Here is an 18,958-nt window from a genome sequence, read left to right as displayed (position 1 = left end):
CCTTCAAAGTATATTCTCCATCTGTTTCTTATATCCAATCCATCCTTAATACCCTTCCTCCAGAGTCTTTGATCTGCCTCACATGTACGATGTCCTTTGATGCCTTATTTCTACACTTTGCCAATTGATAAATCTTTCTCTGTCCTTCCTTTGTTTCTGATTGATCATAAAGGTCTTGATATGCCATGGCCTTCGCCTGTGCCACAACTCTCTTGGCTTCTTGCTTTCTCTCTCTCTGTACATCTCTCTGTCCTCTTCTACTCTTAACTCATCCCACTTCTGCTTTGCCTTCCTTTTAGCCGTCACTGCTTCTTGTACATCATTATTCCACCACCAACCCTCCTTCTGCTCTCTAATCTTTCTGAATGTTTCATCAAGCACCTCAATTGCACAGCTTAGAATTACTTTTGAATTATGTCTCCACCAGTCTTGTACACTTTCTAATCCATCCTAAATCCTCTCTAACACTTTCTCCCTAAAACGATTCCTCAAACTCTCTTCTTTTAAGCGAAACCACTTAATTTTCTTCCTCCCATCGCTTCCAAAGGTTCTTATCTTCGACTTTATTTCAAAGTCTGCACACAGCAGCCGATGTTGCTGCGCCACTTGATCCGTTGAGATTACTTTACATTTTGTTACTTCCTTAAGATGTTTTCTTCTAGTCAAAATGTAGTCAATCTGGGAACTATTGTTGACACTTCTAAATGTTATCAAATGCTCTTCCCTCTTACAGAAGAAGGGGTTCACAATTGTCAGATCAAACGCTACTGCAAAGTCCAAAATCCTTTCATCTTTCCGGTTCATCATTTCCACTCCATGGTCACCATGTACCTTTTCGCAGTCCCTATTCTGTTTCTCTATGTGTCCATTCAATTCTCCTCCGACAATCACCAACTCGTTTTCTTCCAGTTCCCTCATTTCTTCATCTAGCACGTTCCAGAATCATCTTTCTCTTCTGCTGTACAGCCAACTTGTGGAGCGTATACACATAAGATGACCAGTTCTTCTTCTCCTAGACCCAGTTTCATTCGTATGATCCTGTCGTTCCTCCTACCCACTTCCAGTACTTCAACCCTCATTCTGCCACACACCCCAATTCCGACACCATTTCTTCCCTCTTTATTTTCTCCAGAGTAGAACAATTTATACCCGTCTGCTAGTTCCTTCGCCTTTTCTCCATTCCACCTTGTCTCATGCACGCATAAAATGTCCAACTTCCTCTTACTCATTATGTCTGCCACCTCACTTCCCTTTTCAGTGATGCTTCCAACATTCAACGTTCCCACTCGCAAAATTCCCGCAACTTGCTGGGCTCGCGTTTTGCAGTGTTCTGGTTAAATTGCCTCAGCGAAGAGCTTAAAACATGAGCTAAAGCGATTATTTTGGCACGACAGCAGTTTTGTGACCTACATATGTTATACAACAGTTCTGTGGTCAACCTTTCTCAATGGAGTGGACATTCATTGGCGGTCAAATGCATGTCGCATTAATTAGAGTTTATGTGGTTAAAGATTTCAAAATAAAATCGATACTAACAACTAGTCGAATTCAATTTGAAAATTATGAAGGATTTTTTACAAAAATACGGCATTCAGAATAGTTTTATGTTCAAGTGCCTTTAACATGTCATCTTTTACTGCTACAAGTCGCTAGTATGTATAGACTGTAGAAGCTCATACGCATTTAATAACATCGAGAAACCTGGAACAACAAGAATAAGAAACATCTCTTCACTAATTCAGTTTTCTTATTCAAATGAAGAAGGATCACATTTTCAATATAATCAAACCTGCTCAACAAAATATGTTATAGAACTTAACGCAGCTAATTATACAGTGGTAGCGATCAGAACTTTACCACCTTTGCCCGAGTTTGTACTACGTACTTGGACTACGTGCATTAGCTGACGCTAGTAATCGCCGATACTTTTATAGTTTACTGTACTATATTCGGCATGAAACTCTCTGATTCCAATCTTTGAGTTTCTTATTCGGTTTTAAAACAATGTGGGATTTAATATCCCCTTAATTCAAATGCAAATATTATACTTTTAGCATCTTACATACACATTTGACAAAACACACTTAGTCTTAAAACATTTTAAATTTGTTTTCATTATTTCACGACCTTCTCTACAAAACTAACGATCCCCAAGGGGGCCGCGACCCACAATTTGGGAAGCGCTGGTCTAAAGTACTCCACACCTGTCGCAAATAATCAAAACAACCCGTAACGGTCTTCCCAAAGGTCGAAGTTCTCAAGGTAGTCAGTCAGCTAAAATACCTAGGAGTAAAAAGAGATGGAAAATTTACCTTCAATAATCACATCTCGTGTGTTGCCGAAAAAAGCTTATAAGTAGTAAACCTTCTAGCTAAGTCTGCAAGGATTAAGCGAGGGATTAGGCCGATGAGCACTGAAAACAATATACAGTAAATAGGAGTATATTGATAATTGACGGTCAGCTTAACAGCACAATGCGACTTATATCTGGAACCATTTAAACAACTCGTGTTTATTGGCTTACAATCCTAAGCAACATAATACCACCAAATCTACGAAGATGTGATGCTCTGTTACAAGAATATGACAAAGTACTGTATTCAGAAATACTGAATTTCCTATACGTAATGATATATCAGAACTACAGCTTAACAGATTGAAATCAAGAAATGAAGATAAACATCTGAAAATGATTAACTATAATACTAAAGATCAATGGAAACTAGTGTGGAGCATAAATACTAATGCCCAACTAGAAATTTAGTTTGATAGTTGCAGCCTCAACATCCAGGTATGGAATTGGAAAGACATGCATAACACTGAACAGGATTCGTACGCCATAGAAAATGTGCAAGCTTTCTGTATAAGTGAAGGAAAATTCCCTCACTGGATTGTGACCATGGACACCCGAACCAATCAATCCATCATATTTGCATTGAGTGCATTCTTCGCGCATATACGGGTCAAAGAAGCGACTTCATAGAGGTGACACCGCCTGCTATAGACTGGATCAGAGAACATGATCTTAACTTATAAGTGCTTTGTCCGTCAAACGTGTAGCTGCCTATGTTTTACTCTAATTATTTATCATTTACACTTTTTTTAATTTACTTTTTACATATCTGTACCGATTTATAACATTATTAAAATGTTATAAAAGACGACTACTAGCGTAAGCTAAAGCGCGTAGTTCAACACTACGGCAACTCGTAGCAAAGGTAGGGTAAAGCTCTGATCGCTATTCTTAGTATTTCCCATAATGTAAAACACATCTCCTAGGAGATATATGATGTTATACATTATGGTGGGAGGTCACTACCCAGACCGGTTTCGATCTTTATTGAGATCTCATCAGTGAGTAGCTAGATCAAGTATAATACTATGGGTATAGCGAAAAGAACTTATATACTCGCTACACGAGTTGTCAAGAAGGTGCACCCATAAATTATTTAAAATAAAGAACCAATAGGCTTCATTTTGGCAATGTAAAATATTATTTAAATTAAGGGGATATATTAAACCCCACATTGTTTTAAAGCCGAATAAAAAACTCAAAGATCGGAATCAAAGAGTTTCATGCCGAATATAGTATAGTAACTATAGTAACTAAAAACAATGTGGGATTTAATATTCCATTAATTTAAATAATGTTTTACCTCGCTGAAATGAAGCCTATTGGCTCTTCATTTTAAATACTTTTATCACTTTATGTAGATTGCCATATGATAAATAATAAATAACCTCCTGGTAGGGTTACTGTTGGGAAGAAAACGAAAACACCACACACACACACACACACACACACACTTTGTAATCTGCAGTTTATTCGACATCTGAAACAACTATCGTTCAAAGATTTTAACCATAGGTCAGCTGACCCCAGAAACTGCACTTTCTCGCGATAGTTTAGCGCTCCTCTGCAGTCAGTCGAAATTATCAATTTATTGTTTTTTTTTCTTAACACTAGATATCACTCTTTCTAGACATGTAGAATGATGCTAAACTGCAAACATAACTTTAACTAGGCAAAATAACGGAAAATATCACAACATTTTCTGTAAAAATGGTATGGCGCCGTAAACAAATTCATTTTTTATATTTAGAAAGATATCCCAACTAATGTCATTCTGATTTATATATGTGGTCTATTTGAGTTTACTTAGGAAGGGCGATATCGATGTTTATTCTTCTTTTCGTCAATTTACTATTTTATAGCGAAGACTCTCTCTCTCGTTTCGTTTTAATTGCCTAAGAAATATCGATGTTTATTTTAATTTTCTAAATTTAGTAAAACCAAAGATTCCAAGCATTTATACTTCCAGTCTATTTTTGACATTCGTGCACCATGGTACGTGAAGAAATGTCATAGTGAATGCTTTGCTTTCACTATGAAATTCATTCATTCTCTATGTTAAAAATGTGGCTAATATTCCTTTCTTAATTAAGTTCATGTATTTCAGTAATGTAAACTTGAGGCTAAATACATACTGCTCATTTGTCATTTGCGTACTACAGAATTATATATATATGAAAAATATATCTTCTTTCTCAGCATAAACTTTCATTTCCTGATAACATGATGAGGAAATGAAACTGTCTACCGGCAATTTATTCTTACAATTCATTTGTAAATATATAGGCTGTGTATTTTTTTAATGGCTGGAAAATAAACTTTTTTTTTCCTGGAATCTTTCGTTCATTATTTGGTGCCACAAGTAAACACACATGTGGAGAGCAATTAACTTTTCTTAACAATTAACTAGAATCTACACAACTCTTAGTGACTTTTGTTCAGGGCCGTTCCGTAGGTTTGTGCAGCCTGAGTGCAAAATTTTTGTGCTTCCCTTCCATTAAAAATTAAAAGATCCCGAAGTACAATAACACATTACGAATCATTTTATTACACTGCACATTAAGAAGAAATGTCTCTCTCTTTCTTTCTGTAAAAAACATTTTATGATTTATTTTCATTAACTTATGAATTTTTATTAGCTAATGCTGCTATTCAGAATTAATGATCAGAGATATTGAAGCCTAGCTTAACATCATGGCTTTTAAGACGTCATTAAAAGAGTTTTTTTAAGGGGAAGGGGCGGCAAAATATGCTACTACAAGTGACAACAATTTCTAGGGTCGGCCCTGGGGCCAGTCCTGGTGAATATGGTGTTTGAGGTAGATATTGAAATATTTACCTCCCTCCCCACTAACCTCAATTTCTGTAGGATGTTATTTTCACAAGGATGAAATACCTTCATGAAATGTTCTTTTAATATCTCAACTATATCCGCCTCAGTGGATATCATTCACTGCAACCAGTATGCCCGCAAAAAAATCGCTTTCCGAACGAAGTAGGGTAAATAGTAGTTTACCCTATATAAGTGACCTGAAAGATATATCACTCTCAAAATAATCCAAAACAAAAACAAACAAAAAATTGTTGTTTTGATGAATTGTTGTTTTTCGATCAATTGCATTTAGATGAATTGTGTTTTCGATTAACTGCTCATTGGTGAATTGCTTTTTCGGGGAATTGCCTTTCGATGAATTGCTTTTTCGATTAATCGTTGTTTGATAAACTGATTTTGGATGAATTGTTTATTCGGTGAATTGCTTTTTCGATGAATTGTCGTCTTTCGGTAAACTGTTTTTCGGTGAACTCTCCGGATACCATTAATTTTACAGTAAAAATTTGGTGTCTTACTATAATTCAACTCTGATTTAAGATAAATTTCATTTCCACATCGATATCTTCATCAACGATGTAAGGTTTTACGCTTGCTCAAGTAACCTGACTTGAGAGAGATTAAGTTATGATAGCACCTAGTTAATCCTATCTCCATTGTTTATTATACATGTGAATTGTCTATATTCTTTTCTCTTGCGGGACGACAACTCAAGGCCGTACACTTCCGTATGTGATACAATTTCGCATCCTATGCAGGATTAGAACCTATGTCTTTACAACCAAACGGCATTGCCACTCCTGTCTGTGCTATAGAGGCTCTATTTTCCTCATTTGCTAAGAGATATATGGTTTATAACAAGAATGGTCACACAGATAAGAGTTATTTCAGGTTTTAAATTTTATTTACAAAATGTTTTGTTCTCGGGATATTTCTAATTACGATCTTTCGAATTCCCACATTTAGTCACAGGAAAGCCGTTTTTATGATTTAGAGAGCACTTCAATGCAGGCTAATCTATCACTTCTCGGCCTGCATGTCACATCCATGATGGTTTGAAAGTGAGCAGACTGTACATGGAACAGCCATCAGAACGCATGAGCAAGAGTTTCGGTGAACGTTAGCCTGGAGGAAAACATTCGGAAAACAAAGTATCGTGATCTAAAACTGGAGAGTGTGTGGCTGGTAAAGCGAGAAAATGCTCTGAATGAACACACGAATTCGTTTAAGGACAAATCAAAATAACTATTTATTCATAATTTTAATTATTAAATATATAAAAAATATTAATTTCATCAAGATATTTTAATAAGTGCGGATAAAGTGCAAGCCAATGAAAGTTTACCTAAATATTTAAAGGCATCTAATTTTTAATGTTGCATAATAATATACGAATAGTGTCGATAAATTTAATATGAAATTTTTAAAAAACAGTATTTAAGTTTCCGATAATTAGAATAGCATTTTATTAAGCGGAGATAGGGTCAACTGCGAATAGCATTATTGCGTAGTTAGCGTTATCACAAATTACATGAAACAAACATCAATAAGAGCATAATCCTTTATCATTTCTGCTTCTAATAAATCAGAGCAGAGTAGTTTGTGTTTCTAAACACTTCTTTGGATTGTTGCTGTCTGCGCTGCAGTTGTGTGAAAGAGAGTCTCTTCACTATTTGATCTTCTTTGAATCAAATTATTCGTAGCCGATCTGTAATTCTCTTTTGCCGGTTGAAAACCAGATAACTTAGAAAAACTCTACTGTTTTTTCTTTCAAAAAATGGCGCTGTTCACATTTCGTATCAGCACAGTCATTCTGTTCTTCAAAGCTGCTCAACTTCAAATAGCTCACTTTCTCAAAACAGAATATGACTTTATTTGGCTAGAAAATAAATAACTATAAATGTTTTATTCTTTGTTTATGAACGAAAACTTTTTTCTAACGATGTGTTTTATTCTAACTTGAAAATAATCATTCTAATTATTATTATTATTATTTGACACCTCCAAGGAGTCCAAGGACTCATCGAGGGAGGACACCTAATCTACAACTATCCGTCTCCACCACTCAACCTCAACCACCAATCATCCACTAACCTCAATAACTACACGAATGCCATCTACTGTCCACCACGACCACTAGTATTTTCACAGACATCCACGCCCACGTCGGGATTCGAACCCGCAGCCTTTTGGCTGAAGAGCGGATACGTTAACAACTCGACCAACCAAGCCGGCAAGAAATATCTCTAACTTAATTCTCTGTTTACAGTATTTCCCTCACTTGTTCTCTAATGAGATATGTCCAAGGTCATTATAAACAGTTACCACTTAATAATACTTAATTTTTTAATCCATTAAATAATTACTAGCATTTCTATGCGAAAATGTATAATATCCTTAATACCACAGTACATAATGAGGAAGACACGCTTTCTTCTTTTATTCTTCCTCAGAAACTATTTGTTCTGCATATCTGAAATTTTCCTAATTATAGAATGCATTGTATGATATAGAATTCTTTCTAGACTAATAAAAATATTAAAATAGAATGATTAGATAATAAATAATTCTGTGAAATAGCAAAATGATACTTTCAAATGTTAGAACATTGGTATTCTTAAAACTGCCTTAAAACTTTTGATGATTTCCGAAGACAATATATAAGTCAATAATAATTAATCTCACTTCCATCAAATGGGTTTTCTATTGATAACGGGTGTATAATAATTAGCATAATTATTATAATAATTTGCATAATTTGAAGCTGCAAAAAGAATTTAATTTTATCCAAACGCTCATCTTGAAGATAAGGAATTTCTGTTAGTTATGTTAGTTATACTATTCATGATTTGACACCGAACCGGAAACTTTTTCAGCTACTCAATAGTAACGCAAGATGAAAGAGATGTGGTTTGATGAATAAAAATTGAATGGTAAACAAATTCAGTAAAACTAATTTTCATAAATGATGTGATTTTGCATTTTTATTTGATTCAAGTGCTTGCATGATATTTCGAAAATATAAATATTATTAAAATTAATAACACTATAGCGTTACATATCGATTTCGATTATATTTATTAGCATTTATCATGTAGTAGGATGGTTGATAGTGGAACATCACATCGCGTATAAGATCAAAGCGAAGCCTAAGATTCTCTACTAAAGCCAGAAAATGTTCATCATCATCATCATCATCATCATACGTATCAAGGATTTAGGCCTAGTATGGCCTGTTCCGGCCTTAGAAGTCATCATTGAATCGTTTAAGAGGACGTCCTGGTTTTCTTTTTCCTAATGGCTTGTACTTTAAGGCTTGTTTTGGTAATCTTTCTGTTTTCATTCTTTGAACGTGTTCCATCCATCTATGTTTATATTTTTTAATTTTTTCAATTACTGGTTCTTGGTTTAATTCTTTCATAATATCTTCGTTTCTTTTGTGATCAAATAGGGTATACTTTGCAGTTTTTCTCATAAACTTCATTTCTGCTGTTGTTAATCTTTGTTTGTCGTTTTGTTTTATTGTCCAGATTTCGCTTCCATACATTAAGACCGGTAGGGCTAATGTATTGTATACTTTTAGCCTGGTTTGTTTTTGAACTAGGTTTGGTTTAAATATAGAATTAATTACTCCTGTTATTTTTAAATATTTTGCAATTTTTACATTTATATCTTTTTCATTTTCATAAGTGATCATACGTCCTAGGTAGTTAAATGAATTCACCTGTTCTAAGATCTTGTTATCTAATACTATTTTAGTTCTTGCTGGATCTTGTCCTTTAAAAGCCATAGTTTTTGATTTTTCCGTTGATATTATCATACCATAATCTTTGGATATCTCATTTAGATTTAAAATAGCTTTCTGTAAGTTATCTTCAGAATTTGTAATTATTATTTGGTCGTCTGCAAAGAGGAGAGTGTTTAAGTTAACTGTAGGTGAAAGTTTAATTCCTTGATGTAAAATTTTACTCCATTTTATTATTATTTCATTTAAGTAGATATTAAAAAGAGTTGCTGAGAGGGGACATCCCTGTCGGACCCCTTGGTCCGACATCTATTTAAATAACACTATTTAAATAACAGAAAGTGTTCGTAATTTCCTTTATCCTTCCAGCTGACATAAAACAAAGCCAAACACACTCACTCTCAATGAGAAATTTAGGGTATACTATTAGGGAATAATAATATAACATTAAATTGAGGGCATAATATTAAAAGCTAACAATGATGATATTTAAATAACAATGTGTGTAAACTTAGAGGAAAGTCCATACGACATAAATCAAAAACGATATGTATACAGGGTAGTTCAAAATTCCACGTACAAACTTTGAGGGAAGGTAGAGAACATCAACATTAACCTTATTCACATAGGAAAGCCTAATCGGAAACACCACCGGAAGGTGCTAACTGGGACACAAAGATACAGAAATAATACAAGGCAGTAAGTAGTATAAAAAACTTTATTAGTCGTAGCTGAACAGTTCAATAGTAGTTGGATACATGATATGGTTTCACATCAGGTGCTCAAAGTTACTGTACGACCATTATCAGTGATGCATGCCTAACACAGACGACGCATTGATTGCCATAAATTTTCGAAAATACCTGGAGTTTCCAGGATATTAGCAACGGCGATGGCGATTCTTGCCACGAGGTCCATGTCAGAGGCAATAGGCGTTTCGTACACCATGGCTTTAAGGGTCCCCCACAGAAAGAAATCAATGCTCAATAAGTCATGTGAGCGTGGGACCATGCGACGGTCCAGCACGCTCAATCCATCGACCCCCAAAGAACCTGTCCAAATACTGATGGTCAGAAATGCCAAAATGGACTGGAGTCGTGTTGGAACCACATCTGTCGACGCACAGTCAATGGAACATTGTTCAGTACAATAAATACGGTAGAACGTCTTCCAGAAAGGTCCGCTACTTCTGGGAGTCCAGTCGGGGTGGTAATAGCTATGGGTCGACTAAACAGTCAGCAAAGATATCTTCCCATATTTTAATAGCGAAGCGTTGTTGTGCAGCATATGATCGCAGAGCGTGTGGGTTCTCATGGGCCCACATATGAGCATTGTGGTGATTGAAGACCCCTTCGCGGGTAAATGAAGCTTCATCCTTGAACAAAACACAAGTTGGAAAATCCGGGTCTACGGCACTTTTCTGCAGAAAACATTGCGCGAGTTCCACAAGTCGAGGATAATCTTCGGCCATCAGTAGCTGGACCCGTTGCAGATTAAATGGATATGTGTGCAACACGCGCAATGCACTGGATCGAGATACTCCTATAGCAGAGGCAACGGCACGTGTGCTTGTTTCTGGATTATTGTCCATCGCATGCAACACCTCCTCTTCCATAGCTGGATGCCTGCGATCCCTGAATGATCCTAATCACACAAATTCTGATGCAAATGCTTAAACATTTGGTTATGCAGTACACGTCTGTTTGGGTACCTTTCGCGATACATTTGTACAGCGGCTCGTCCATTACCGTAAGTTAACCCGTTAACGAGGTGCAGGTTCTTCGTTCGACGTCGAAAGCTTGAATGAGGAAGCCCCAAATGCTCACCTGGAGCGCTGACGAACAGTGCCACCTATCACTTTCGGGTGGCATTTCCGGTTATGCTTTCCTATGTAAATATGGTTGATTTTGATGTTCTCTATCTCCCCTCAAAGATTGTTGTACATTGAATTTTTAATCATCCTGTATATATATATATATATATATATATATATATATATATATATATATATATATATATATATATATATATATATATATATATATATATATATATATATATATATATATATATATATATATATATATATATATATATATATAGGCTTATACGGAGGTAGAGGCTTTTTTCTCCCTATAACTCGGATTTTTTATCTCTCAAAACAGCAAACCGTTCCAGTAATAAAATGTACTACGGCAACGGTAACCCACCTTGCTTATAATCATCTCGTTAGTATGGCAGGATATAGCTCTCCCCATTAGTCGTTAGGCTGAAGTCAACAATAAATTGCACAATAATTTGTGGAATTTATTGTTGACGACGTTATGGAAGGGGTTGTCATGGATATTAAAATAAAAAACAAGGAAAATGTCGCACAGAAGCAACAGAAATAAAGGTTTTGCACACTGTAAAAGGATATATCAGGAAAGATCTGAAATAACTAACATAATAATAATAATAATAATAATAATAATAATAATAATAATAATAATAATAATAATATAAAAACTGAAAACGTTGATTGTAAGAACACTCAATCCGATTGGAAGAAACAAACTTATGAAAAGAGATTATATGTAGCATCCAAATATTAGAAGAAATAAAGAAGATTTAAGATGAATTATAATGCGGAACGAAAGAAAATAAAGGTATAATTCCTGAAAGGAATTAGAGAAGAAATACATTTTCATTTAAATTTTTCTTCATAAAATTTAAATAGCGAGGAGATTGTTTGGATTCAGAATTTCCTGGATCTCAAGAGATTAAATCTAAATATTTTGAGACTTCATCTCAAATTATTAATATCTTAAGGCTAACTTAATCCCATATATTACAATAAAAAGTAATTTGTTTTTTTTTTTAAAGAACAGGGTTAATGAGTAGTTAAGTAGTTAACGAAGAAAAAGCATGAAATTCTTAAATAGCAGATTTAGCGATGTACAACATGTCAAAAACGGAATTAGTCGTTACACTACGTCTGTAGAATGAAGCGGCACCCATAAGTTGGGCTTCTAAATTAAGTGTTATTATCGATATATCAAGAATTCTTTGGAATCTCAGAGAATCCTCATCAATCATTATTGTAAAAGTATATTAAAAAGGAGTGAATCATTCATGATTTTATTCAAGCAACTTTATTTTGTTTATTTAACAGCAATCTTTTCTCATACTTGGAGAATGCTACCGATAGATCATATAAGCTGCACCCTTAAATCCTAAAAAAAATGCTGATTTTTCTTAACTTTTCGTTCATTTTATATGTTAACTTAAAATTCGTGAACAAGCCTAGGATGTTTTTGGTCCTGCCTTTCGCAAAAAACAGTTACTGATTAAATATAAATATTGGTTATCTTGTGGTTCTCTCTTAATAATATTGCTTAATTTTTATTTGAGCAAGCTAATCCATCGAAATTATATCAATAATCTAAAAAGCGAAAACATCTTTCTTGTTATTCTGTTCTTGGCCATTTATTGTTTCTTCTCTTCTTTCCACTCTTCCCGTTTAGAAATGAGTAACATCAAATTCATATTCAGCTTGACCAGATGTGTGGCGGAATATTCCCAAAGAACGAATGCTTAACACCAGAACTGTATTTCTCTTATCAAAGTGCCTTCCGATCTCTTTCGAAAGGCAGGACTTCGGTGCTGTACATTAGCACCGAAGATACTGCGATTTTAAATTGCAACTGGTTTGTGATTATTTGTTTCAAGACTGCCTTAGTAGTTCAGTTTTAGTAATAGGGGTATGGAATGTCGACAGTCTCCTACGAATACATTTTAAATGTTTTAAAAATCAAAGTCAGTTAGGAAATATTTTTAGTGTAAAGTACGGGATGCGTTCATTATCCACTGCCTTTAGATTAAAATGTTTAGAATTCTTGTACTACCAAAAATATAATTCGATTTTTTTTAAGGTAGGTTTAGCGCAATTAAAATTTTTCCATAGTTTAGAATGCCCATAAATTGCAGCTTATTTCTCAATATTTTTCAAGTCTTTGACTAGGATGAAATGAAACGTTACTTGCATGCTTCATTCATGTCTATCAGGGAACTATTAAATATTACCGACAATGCCGCGCCTTAGGTAAAGCATTGCCAGAGGAATTTTGGTAATATTGCACCTTTTCGTCTAACCGTTGAAGACTTAAATTAAAGTTATAGCATTCAAAAAAATTAACATTTAATTAAATGTATAATCCTCCAAGTGGAGAGCCTGTGTAGTTCAGTGGATGTGGCGTTTACATACCACGGCGCTTGGCCGCACGAAGGAAGACTTGGTTTCGAGTCTAGTCGGCGACTAGAGGAAATTTTTCTAAGCCTTTTTTCGACCGGTTCCCGAGTTAGTCGATCTCTAGCACGGGCAAACGGGTTTTTCCTCCCGGAAACTCGGGTTTTTCGTCCCGTAAACTCAAGAAATTCGACCGTAGAACCCACATTATTTCAGACATTAAATATATTGTGTTAGGGTTAGGGACCACGAGATGGCGGCACATTTGAGCCGTCTCTCTTCACTGCCTACCGCTTAATTAGTGATAGCCTTGGGCCATCTATCTCTGATTGGTACCAGTGGAGATTGAACTGCCCACTCAGTCTCCAAAAGTTAGATAAGGCTAAACGGCCTCGCCTACTCCCCGTATACGGGAATAAAAAGGCGTTAGATGATTTTTTTTTCCCTCCAAGTGGAAAACGTGATGACATCTGTTACTATTCATGTCAGCATACTTTGCACCCCATCACCCCAGACGAACTGCATTCAAGGAAGCTCCGGGAGAATAGTCTTTCCTCGGATAGATTTTCTGTTCTTTCCTTGGAGATAAAAGTGGCAGCGTTCTCCTTCTCCTTGGTGTAATAAGGTTCTTCCATTTGTCATATTGTCTTTCGCTGAAAGTGTAGTGTGCCGTCGGAAAAAATAAATAGATTACTGAAGAGGAATTTATAGCCGCACGCCTTTTTTATAGGAATTTTTCTTCTTTCGTATTAAAGGGTACAGCGGTTTATGCAGTCAGTAAGAAAATAATATTTTAAGAAAACATTAAGAATTTTGTATTATATCTCCGATAAAAAGTAATATGAAAACTATATATTACTTTATCTATTTACAGAATAAACTCAGTAGCTGATGTAATTTATTTTTCTCTGTTTCTTACTTAGTTTTGAAGTATCTACTCTGCTTGGCTACGTGGCGGTTTGCACAGGAGCCTCCAAAAATATTTCGATTTCGGCATAGCTTCATTTTGCATAGGAAACACATTTTCAAACAGCATTGTTAAATTAGTATTATTCTAAGTAAAATAAATAATAAAAGACGAAGATTTGAAAATACTTATTGGAAATTAGTCATGTGTGTTCTGTACTAGGGTACCGTTTGAAATTTTTGCACCTTTTCAATTGCAGATATCTTTGGTTTCTTTTTCCTGCTTATATTTGAATATAATACACAGGAAATTTTTTCCTTTGTTCAATGTTGCTTTATGTATTTTTTTTCATTTGTTGTCAAGTATATTTCCCGTTAAAAAAATGCAAATCTTCTCTCCCGCAGGATTTATATGAGATAATGAACCTTGTGTTTTTTATGTTTACTTAAATAGGTTAGTATTTTTCCATTATTAATGCACTATTTTATGTCATGTAAAATCACTAAAGGATGTGTTTTTTATGAACATTCAGTTTTCTTTAATCTGAGAGAAAGAGAGAGAGAGAGAGAGAGAGAGAATAAATTGCATGTTAAAATTTAAAATTTAAATGTTGACGGCTATCTGGAATTGTGAATAGGTTTTCTATAAAAATCTATAAATAACCCACTTAATGTGAGTCATTTCATTAAAGGTGTAAACACATTTTTTTCCCTAGACATAGACCTGGTCTGATCTTGGTAAATTGCTTGACAGACTGAGTAGAACTACAGTTACCGATCGACTGTCTGATTCAATTTCTCCTTCATCAGTGATCTTGTCTATTACCGTTGAAGGTACATCGCGCGCATTTTCTTGCGCACATTTTTGCTTTGGTGAGATGACATTTTCCTCCTATTTTTATCACGGTTGGTCTCTTGGGAAAATATTACGCATTTCTGCTTTCTTCTTCACGATAATTTAAGTCAAAATGCTAGCGATCGGCTAAGTTATAACACGGCCAAGTTTATTTATTTCTGTTCCGTATTTTCTTTACTCTCCCGATGTAAACATTTCTTTGTCTTTTATAATCAGTCCTGTAAGAAGATAAATTTCTGTCACACTCACTCTATGAAACTAACAGCTACAGGATGCACATTTTCTTTTTCTATACATCCTCGTATGGCACCGGATTTTAAGCACAAAACGAAATAATTTTCATAGCTCATTACTTAGCTAAGATCAAGATATTTTAGTTGGTAGGTATATGTACTCGTATGTATGTTTAGAAATAAAGAAAGGGATGGGGGATTATTTCAACAGCTCCACGGCATATGACGATACTTTGCCTTCAAATGACTTTTTAACAGCTATTCCTTTTGTTATTGAGAATAATATTTTTTTAATTAAAATTTATGATTACATGTATTGCGCTGTAACTACAGCACTTAAATGTGACATATAAATTTTTTCCCATTTTTTATTGATCTTGGATGAGATGTAATTTCTCAGTTTTAATCCTCAAAGCTTATTTGTTAAGCTTATCTGAAGATGACACTACTTGGTTATTATTTATTGGTTTGTTTGCTGTGTTGGGAAGTAGACTGATGTTTAATAGGTTTGATTTCCACTACAGCTGTTGACTGAGAAATTCGCGCACGCCCCCCCCCCCACACACACGATAATTTGGAATGTCTTGATCCATCGCTGAACTGGAATCCTGAAATAATATATTGTGTTTCAGTAAGTTTGTATGGAATTTAGGGTGTGTGTTTCTTGTTCATAGTATGTCCTTAGGGCCCTTTTCGGGCTATTGTAGATTGTAAAGTCCCTGTATTCAAAAGGTAATATGTTTAGCATGTTTGGGATGTAGAAGTTTCATGTGGCCTTTCCGTAGTGATTATTATTAGTTCTCTGAGGTCTTCTTATACGGTATGTATTTCTAACTGTACTATATTTGGCATAGAAACAATGTTTTAGCAGAACTGCATAGTGATATAAGTGTTTTGCTGTATTTTTGTCAGTATTTTGTGTTTTTTACACACATTGCAGTGTGTAAAAAGTCTTTGTTCCTAAAAGATCAGTTTCAGCATTTTGTACGGTAACGACATTAATCTATTTAGTCTGTAGGGTGCACAGAAAGCATACCTTGTTATAATGTATCTTAGTATATTTTGGCATAGTGCTTCGTATATTACTATTTTAAGAGTAGGGGAACTATGTTTTTTAACCTGTAGAGTTTGCCAGTTATTGTTCGGAGTTTGTAGTGTAGATGGTTTATGTGGCTATTCCAGTTCATATCTGCATCAAAGTAAATTCCAAGCTATCGTATTGTTTCAACCTGATTGATTGTAGTGGCTTTGCTGTTCTGTGTGTTTTTTATGTTGGAAAGTGGATGGTGGATGGTTATATATTTGTTATCAACTGGTCGGGTCAGTGGATTTCTGAATATCATTAATTTTGTCTTATCTGAGTTTAGGTGTATGGAGGTTTTGGAGAGCCAGTTTATGAGCATATTTGTCATGTTGTACTTTTGTTTGGGCTATGCTTGCGTTATTATGGTTGGATATTATAGCTGTATTGTCTGCGTATTATAAGAGTACAGCTTCCTGTGCACTCCACAGGCTACTGATAGCCCTCTATTACCTGAGGGCAGTTTGTAAACCACCTTTGCAGAGGCTCAGCTATTCTGACATGTCTCAGTATTTCTAATAAGGTTTGATGTGTGAGTCTATTAAAATGCTTTATTTAGATCAATAAAGACTACCATGTCGATTTTGTTTTTGTCTAAGACGGTATTAATTACGTCTGTCGTCTTCCAAGAGCGAAGTTTATCCCTTATTTTTCTGAAAACCGTGTAAGAAAGTTCTCTGTATATGTTTGAGTTTCTTTAGTATGATCAGATTCCATAATTTGATTGATAATTGGTAATGTTGCTATGGGTCTGTAATTGCTGATTAAATTTATTTTTCCAGGTTTGTATATATATGCGCGTGATTATGGCAGTCTTTAGCACACTTGCTATCTGTCCTGTTTTAAATATTTTATTTATTAATTTTAGTAGGATAGGGCCTAAGCTAGTTGCTTGATATCCTTAGGTCTTATACCATCAATTCCTGGACAGAGAGAAGTTCTGCTTCTTTTATGGTAGGGAAATATAATGTCTGTTTTGATTGTGGTCCAAGTGGAGGATCACGTTTTGTGATTGGGGGAATATTTCTGCGCTGTTCTTGGATGGAGTCTGCAAAGTATTGGTTAAAGTCATTTGCTAGGTGTTGGATAGGTTTTGCATTTTTCAGGAAGCTGTGTTTTATGGTTTCGGAGGCGGTGGTGTTGGGAACGCAATCTAGCATCTCATTGATCAGATGCAAGGTATGTTTCATGTTGTTTTGTGCAGGGGTTAATGCAGGGTTAATGTGTTAAGGTGTTAGGATCTATAGTAGTTTCTTTTTGCATTTCTTATTTGTGGTAAGGCTATTTCTTGTTATCTTATATTCAGTTTTTAAAGCTGTGTTAGTTGGATATCTCTTTTAATTCTTTCCATAGAACGTCCTTTCTGTGTATTTCTAGGATAAAGTTTTGTGTTATCCAAGGATTTTGGATTGTTCTTGAACGAATTCTGACTTTCTTTGCAGCTTTCTTATATATTTCCTCCAGTGTGAGTTTGATGTTGTTCTATAAGATATCTGTTGAATCTGATGTTCCCTGTCGGTTTTTCTTCTTTCGTGGTTGAGTATTTCTTCGTTTACGGTTTAGGTCCAGGTTCAGAGCCGTGAAGTAACGTTCTGCTACTTTGCACTTTATGACTGATGCAACCTAACTGTTTGGTGGTGCTCGGATGTTTATATGATCTAGGCAGGAAGCAGTGATATTATTTCCGAATAATTCTTCTCTAGTACATGATGTTATTCCTGGTATTAGGTTATACAGTATATGGATAGCGTGTTTAGGTATTGTACAGTGTTGTTCTGGTTTTCGTTTGCAATATTTATGTTTATGTCGCCGATTATCATTAGTTATTCGGTTTTGCATATTTCTTGGCGTGAAAGCCAGCAATTGAGTTTGTGCAAGAATTTTGTCATGTTTAAAATTTTTTGGTTGTCTGTGAATAACATTTAGTGTCATGAGATGCTGTCTATTGGTGGTATTAATGATTTCGATGCAAAGGGTTTCAGCATGCTCGAACTGATAGACAGTTTATTTTGCAATTAATTTATGTTGGATAAATATTAATATTCCGCCCCCTCTTATTGTTTGGCGGCATGATCTATGTTGTTGTAAGACATTAGTTATTAGTTATGCATACTTCTGTTAGGATCAATATATCAACAGCACAGGTGTGATTCCCCAGATAAGCCTGTAACAATAACCAATGTTTTCGGATGCTTCTGATGTCAATATGGAGGATGGAGAGTCCTCTCGCTTGCACTGTGTGTTGCTTCCATGTATCAAGTGAGTTAAAAGTACAACTGCTGATGTAGTCTAGTGAAATTACATCTGCTGATGGTTCACATTCATTTTTGTTGAGTTGAGGTCTTCTTCCTTTTGAACTAATTTGGAGTCTTTTGTTTCATTCTGGCAGCCTATCTATGTCTTCCGAGCTTATTATTTGTATCGACTTTGACGTTTGTGACTTTCTCAAGAATATCTTGGCATCTCTGATCCACAAAAATTGATTTTTTCTGTTTTTGCTTTTCTTGCTTCCTACGACAGATTCTGATTGAATGGTGTTCAATACTCAGATAGAAAGATGTCTTGTGATGCGTTTAATTCCTTGGCAACTGTTTTTTCCAGTCTTCTGGCTTTTATGAGGTTGTCTCTTATAGACTTGCTTTTCAGACGAACTATGAACTGGTGGTGGTCGTGGCAAGCCTTATTTTTATTCTTCCTGGGAATCCGATTTATGGTCTGAATATCAT

Source organism: Typopeltis vanoorti, chromosome 9 (genome assembly GCF_054136105.1).
Source record: "Typopeltis vanoorti isolate ZY-2024b chromosome 9, IOZ_Tvanoo_1.0, whole genome shotgun sequence".
NCBI lineage: Eukaryota > Metazoa > Arthropoda > Arachnida > Uropygi > Thelyphonidae > Typopeltis > Typopeltis vanoorti.
This window is presented reverse-complemented; position numbering follows the sequence as displayed.